Raw genomic sequence first — 6,982 nt, 5'->3', positions numbered from 1 at the left:
TGGTGACGATTTTTTCTTTCAAAGCATTTTTTTTGGTAACAAATGTACCAGGATGCTGTATATCCCATAGCCTTTCACTAACAGATTTACTAGTTTAATCAGGATTCAAAGTTCAAAAACTACATATTAAATAGAGAATCAGAATATTAACAGAGAACCCAGGTTTTCCCAAGACTATATCCTATATCAGAAAAGGAGCTGGGCAGCCTAAGTTTTTAGCCTTCCTCCGAATGGCTCTCACCTCCTGAGAGGGTATGATATTCTCATTGCCCTTCTGGAACTTGGCTCAAACCCACTGGGCCGTTTGCTCAAGTAGTTCCCCTCCTGTAACAGCCGACAGTGTCAGTTAAATGGCTTGAGGACTCCATTTTGACCAAAATTGAGAATATCCTATGCAACTAGCATAGATTTATGATAATTCTAAGCAAAATGATTGCTTTCTTTCTGAAACTGAATTGCAACAGTATTATTCAAAAAATGTATTTTCCCAATAGAAACAAACAAACAAAACTGGTGAGTTTATTTAATTTCATTACAGTTATGAAGGAAATAATAAGAAAGTAGTGCTTTGTTTCTGATCTGTATTCAAGCAGCCTACTCAGTGATATCAGTGGAAAAGATGTTTATTAAGGTTACATTAACAGCTAATTTAAGTAAGGAGAATTGAGTCCTCCCCTTTAGATACAAATTTCCCCATAGGTGCAATTTATGAAATTGTTTTACTTCTGGGCTTTTTCATTTTTGTTGCATGATTTGGTTAAGTTGGAGAACATCAAGCAATCACTTTTTTATAGCCAGCTTGGAAACCAAACATTCTTGTTCTAATCTTTGAAAACACATGGAATTGAGAAAAACAGGTTTTTTTCAATATCATTGGATCCAAAATCTCATAGTGATATTCATCCTACAACCTTCAAACCATATGTGTCTCACAGAATATTTCATGCTGCTCTCTGCTAAGTCACATTATGGAGTCAGACAACTTCCTTTGGATTGTGATATAACAGTTGACCTGGAAAATGGGAGATTTAAAACAGTCATCTCAACAGACACAGATGGACTCACACTAAGGCGAGTAGGAGGAATTCATGAAGCCAGCTGTCTGGAAATGAATGACTGACTCTCCTTGACTGGTTTCTCCTTCAACCTAAAATAATACTCCTCAGATCATAACCTTTATATGGCTGTTTTGATAAATTTACTTTTAAATTTTACCATAACAACTGTAATTATACATGACAGTAATTAGGCTGAATTCATCAGTGATGTCTCAGGACCCCTGATGATGAAGGAGGGAAAACTGATCTTCAGCTATTTAGGAGAGGCAATGTGTTACAATAAACAGAGCACAAGATTTACAGCCAGCCAGGGGTTCCATTCTCACCTTCACCTCTTACAAGCTCTAATATCTCAGGTCACTCATTTGTTCTATAAGGCCAATGTGACTGGTACAGAGATGCTGTTGAGAATCAGTGACATAATACCTACAAAACAATTAGAATGTTGGCAGTGCCCAGTAATTGGCAGTTATTATTCATTTGTAACAGGCTTGATTCATCTTATCACTTAGTACATGTTGTTGTGCCTTAGATACACAATAAATGAAAGATTAAATTGTTGATTTTTAGTGAGCTCCTGTCAACCAACTAAATTAAGTGATTTCATACTGAAAGCATTTATAGGTAAATCCATATGTTAAAAATAAATGTTTTAACCTGATTCACTCACAAAAAAAAGCTGACAAAACTGAAGCATTCCAAATACACTACTACTAGTTGTTCTGATATCCTCAATGCAATTCCAACCTTATTAAAAGGGTGGGAAGTTATGGAAGATAATCCTCTTTTGATTTTTCACTGGCTTCTATTGTGTTTAAGAGAAGGAATCACGGATTCATAACATTTTAAAGCTAGGGATAGGCCTTAGAAATCTCTAATTAACCCCTTCCTTTTATAGATGACTAAACTAAGGGCTAGGGAGACGTAATGACTTGCACATGATCATATCAGCAGAGCCAAGATTAGAAATCAGGTCACAGAAATCTCAATGCAATTTTCTTTATTCTACATCATCCTGCATAAATCAAACCTATGCCGTAGTGATATGCTTTTGTGCTTTAGAAGAGAACTCTGTGGTGAGTTCTTATGGCACAAAAGCCATCTTAGATCAATGTAACTCAAAGTGAGACAGGAATCATACCTCATTCAGTCAACAGTTTTTAGGGGATTGATAAATTTAATATCTCCTTTGTTCAGCTCCTTGGCATATAGTCTATAAATTATTCTAACATAAAATCTAGAGTCTTACAAATTATTGGTATTAAACACATGTTGTTTTTTTCCAAGGTAATGATAAATGGTTCTCTAGAAAGAAATAAACTATTCTTCAAAGCAAGTTTTGCTTTTTGAAGTGGCATGGAAACATTCAAATACATTCTTCTCCTTCAAAGGCAGAGTGATTTAGCCTCAGAACACTTAATAAATGGATGATCTTTGGAGGATACTCAATTGATTTGTGCCTAAGTTTGCTTCTCTGTTCATATCATGACACTAATAGTAGTTATATAGTTATCATATGAATTAGCTGAGATAATACATGTAAAGGACTTAGAATGAAAACATAAGAACTTAACAAATATTAACTGCTACTATTATTGTTCTTATTATCACTATTATTATTACCATCCTTTGTTAAAAACAGATGCTATTCACATTTAACAATATTAGATTTTATCCTTTTTCCTCCGTATACCTCATGAGTGTAGCTCTCCCACCTTAGGTCCTTCTCTCATCTGGTTAAATGGTGCCATGAAATTTTTAATCATAGTCAACACCTATGCTTTTTGCTACAGGGCTTCAAGGCTTCAAAAGAAAGTGACACTTAATAAACATTCACATTTGCTTCAATACAATCTTAATACTTTGAGAGTCCTCTTACTCTTCTCCTCTTGTAGTTTTCCAAGTCTGCTAAGCTCCCCTTTATTTGGAAATCAAGGTGAATATAAGAAAGAAAATTTTGTTAGATATTTGAATAAAATCAGAATAAATTTAATATAGGCTATTCCTAGGTATCTGTAGGAATATTATTTCAAACTGCTTTAAATGACGGCATATAACTCCTTGATTGGCTGTCAGAAAAATAATAGAAAGAATCAGAAAGATATTTTTTGCATTCTTCATTACCTCAGACAGGGCCTCAAATAAATAGATCTCTATAAATATTTTTGAATTAATAGATAACAAATACCAAAATAACATGGCAAATTCAAGTGCCAGTCAAATATTTGCAGCTGTAGCATTTCTTCAGTACAGGGTTTTGTTTTCTTCTTTACACATCTTCATTGGTAAAATCTGAATGGATGAGACTTATTTTCTTGCCAAGACTTTTAATGTGTATACTATTTGTTACTTGTAAGTGGACAATTAGTGGGTATTCATCATTCACATGCCTCAGTTGATTACACTGGAGGCAATGCTAAAGAAAGATCACCTTTCAATGTATTAACAACAGATTCAGGACACTGAAAAAACAATTCATTTCTCAAACACAGCACCTTCTTTCTCTTGATAAAGTATGTTCTTCAAAGTTAGATCCTTTTACAAAAAGCCTAAGGTCCTGACTATGATTACATTAAAGAACATGTGGTCACAGGACATATATTACCCGCCATTTTTAACCATGTATGCTCATTTTATACTTAATTCTGCACTTTTATACCAAAACTGGAGTTAGTTGACTCTGTTCAACAGGTATTGCCTAAATTAGATTGCTAGACTAATATACTTTTTTAAAAAAGACTAGTGAGTACTGTAAGATTTCAGAGCAAATATTCTCATTCTGAGTATAAATTATATTTGATTTAGGATGGATATAAATTAGGTTTGATTCCAGAAATACCAACAAAAAAATATCCCCTAATTTATAAATATGTTTTAGGTGTTAAAAATGGAATGAAAGCCATTTTTCAAAATTATAGATCTATAAAGTATATTGAATAAAGCCCATTTTAAAATAATATGTATAAACTAATACTGACTTCTCTTCTTCCCCTGGGACACAGGAAAAGAAATTTTAGACTTTCCTTGAAAGAAAATCATAGAATTTTCACTAACTCAAACTGAAAAAATAAGTCTTGGATCATTATTAAAAATGCTTAAAATCTATTGCCACAAAATACTTTCTCTGATAAACTCAGACCAATGTCTTCATTTTCCATTTACCTTAAGGCATCTGCCTTAAGACAATTTCTTAATGTAGTTGGACTGCAAAGTCTCAGAGTCTAAAAGCCTGAGAATCAGAAACTCCAATGTCCAAGGGCAAGAGAAGATGAATGTCCCAGATCAAGAATAGAGAAAATAAATCTTCCTTTCCTCTCCCTTCTGTTCTATTAGTGTCCTCGACGGATTGTATGATGCACACACACATTAGAGAAGGAAGATCTTCTTTTCTCAGTCCACTGGTTCAAATGCTAATCTCTTCTGAAAACACCTTCACAGACACACCTAGAAATAATCTTTTACCAGCTATCTGGCCATATCTTAGACAAGTCTAGCTGACACAGAAAATTAACCATCACACCTTGGAAGAGAATGCCAAACGCTAAATGGAATCCAAGAACAGCCAAATGAGGAAGGAGTCAGCTATGATACATTATTCACCCTGAATAACAAGCTCTCACTAACTTCATGGCCTTTTCAAAGTTTCAAAATAATAATTAGCGATTGATAGTACCAACCCAGAAACTTTTGTCATACTTCATTACTACGTCTGTACACTCCCCTGAGAATCACAGATCAAATTTAATAGAGTCAGTTCAGTATCACAGCATGAGGAATCCCAAAAGCAAATATTGTTTGCCAATTAAATAACAGAAGGAAGACGTCATCTTACTGTTTTTATCAGACATTTTCAGAAAACGCATACAATTTTCAGGAAATCAAAAATAAAAGCAAGCATAATCAGAGTTAAATATGTCACTTCTAAATAAAACTGATCCTTGAAACTGATCCATAGCTGTTTCTTGATTCTTAAAATGATAGCATGACTGTTATTTGTCATGAAGTAGGGACAGATGTTTTTAGTCTAAATAAGGTAGGGAACAAACACATGCTACCTTTTTAAAAAGGTCAACAAAAGGCACCAATGAAATAATCACATTACAAATATCCATAATAAATAATAAAAATGTACATTTCTTGGAGTTAATAATTAAAGTAAAGGGAAATTTCTCTATCGACAACATGTAACTTATGTGAGACATAAGGCTCTTTTGATAGCAAGCTGGTCATGATGCACAAACCTCTGCACTGACTATGGGTACTGCTCTCTGTTATCAAACACTCAGCTCAGAAAAACTGCTGGCTGATGTGCACCTGTGAAATTGAGTTGCACCCAATTCAACCTCTCTGGACAGAATCAAACACTGAGAACGATGAGAAAGTTATGTGAATTTGTAAGAGATACACGTATGCTGTTGAAGTCTAATAGAAATATTTTAACCACTGGCCTGAATCCAATCTGCACAGTAATTTAATAGACTATCAACCACAAATGCAATCCATAAGGCAAGTGAATGGGTATGAAATGCAACAGGCAATTTTCTCAGAAAGGGATTGGTAGAATCAAACTAATCTATGTGAAAAAGGAAGCTGCCTGGCAATATCACATAGTCAGAATTTTGAATAAGAAAGTGTAACCAATCATATCCTTATAATGTATTGCTTTGGAAAAAATTTGATCAACACCATAGAACCTAACAAATCTGGAAAAAATATTATTCTTAGTCATCAAGAATTTCTCTTTGATTCCAGAATATTTTATTTCATTAAACGTATAGAAATTCCATTGAAACAGAACTTGGAACCAGTGTTTTCTAAGAAACATGTAAGCATGCATGTGTAAATGATTTTTTTCTTTCAAAGCAATTTATTGCAACTTGTATCATTTAGACACTATTTTAAAATCCCACCCTCAGAAAATATTTTCCGAGTTACTTAAGGAGCCATGCAAGGAACTTAATCTTATGACTTTATCATCACAATTGAGAGAACATAAATTCAGAAAGTTGTGATTAGCTCCATTCTAACTCTACTAAATAGAAACATGTAGACTAGGTATAAAAGTATTTTATAAGAGAAAAATATAAAAAATCTTTTGTAGAAGAAAGCCATGAGTTTTTCGTCATAGAAAGATTTCACAACTACACTGAATTGCATTATTTCAACAACGTGGAATTGTCTGAAGAGACAAGTAAACTTCACGGTCTGAATGTCCTTTTCGGCTGAGGATTACATTCTTTTGTATCATATATTTATTGTGTCATGTATGTAGAACATAACACAAATATTACTCATCAGTTCATGGGTTAAATGCAGTATTTTCTGCCAACCATACGTCATGCATATAAATACTCGCTAGTGTACGTTCCCTCCAAGGATGCTCAGAATTTTTTTTCATGTGAGATAGAATAACGAAGAGATTTTGGTTATAAAAGAAAGCTAATTTTTGCATTAAAGACTAGACCACTAAGAAGACTAAATAAATTTGAAAATAACTCAAAAAATCCAATACCATATTTTATTCACTTATTGAAGCAACAAACAGGTATTGATAAATTATGTGACAGTATTCTAAGTATTCACATGCAGAAGTTAATAAAAGAGACAATGGCCTCTGTCCTCATAGAGCCTGCATTATTATGTGGAAGACAAATATTAAACTAAGTTACACAAAGAAACATATAATTAAATGTTATATATTTATACACACATTAGAGAAGGAAGATCTTCTTTTACTTCTAAATTATACTTCTAATTAGATTTTGTTTATACTTATTTAGTTATACTTCTAAATTAGATTTTGGCTTGTTTAAATACTAAGTTAGGTTGCAGTTTGCTACATAGCAACTCAAGGTACAGAGGCAACCTCAAGCCAAACTGAAGTTGATTTAACAACATATTAACAGTGATGGCTCTTTTTCCTA

The 6,982-nt window shown here is 33.3% G+C and overlaps 1 long non-coding RNA gene across 1 annotated transcript; it reads right to left on the bottom strand.

The window, feature by feature from the left end:
* Nucleotides 1–271: 271 nt before the first annotated feature.
* Nucleotides 272–2,801, bottom strand: LOC115832426. Its single transcript, XR_004027923.1, has 3 exons — nt 2,752–2,801; nt 1,385–1,484; nt 272–324 (listed from the first exon to the last, which is right to left on the bottom strand). It is a non-coding gene; the product is annotated as an uncharacterized LOC115832426 (long non-coding RNA).
* Between the last annotated feature and the right edge of the window lie 4,181 nt (nt 2,802–6,982).

Source organism: Nomascus leucogenys, chromosome 3 (assembly GCF_006542625.1).
Source record: "Nomascus leucogenys isolate Asia chromosome 3, Asia_NLE_v1, whole genome shotgun sequence".
NCBI classification, from domain to species: Eukaryota; Metazoa; Chordata; class Mammalia; order Primates; family Hylobatidae; genus Nomascus; species Nomascus leucogenys.
Note: the sequence above shows the minus strand (reverse complement) of the source record. Positions and strands in the feature narration are given on the sequence as shown.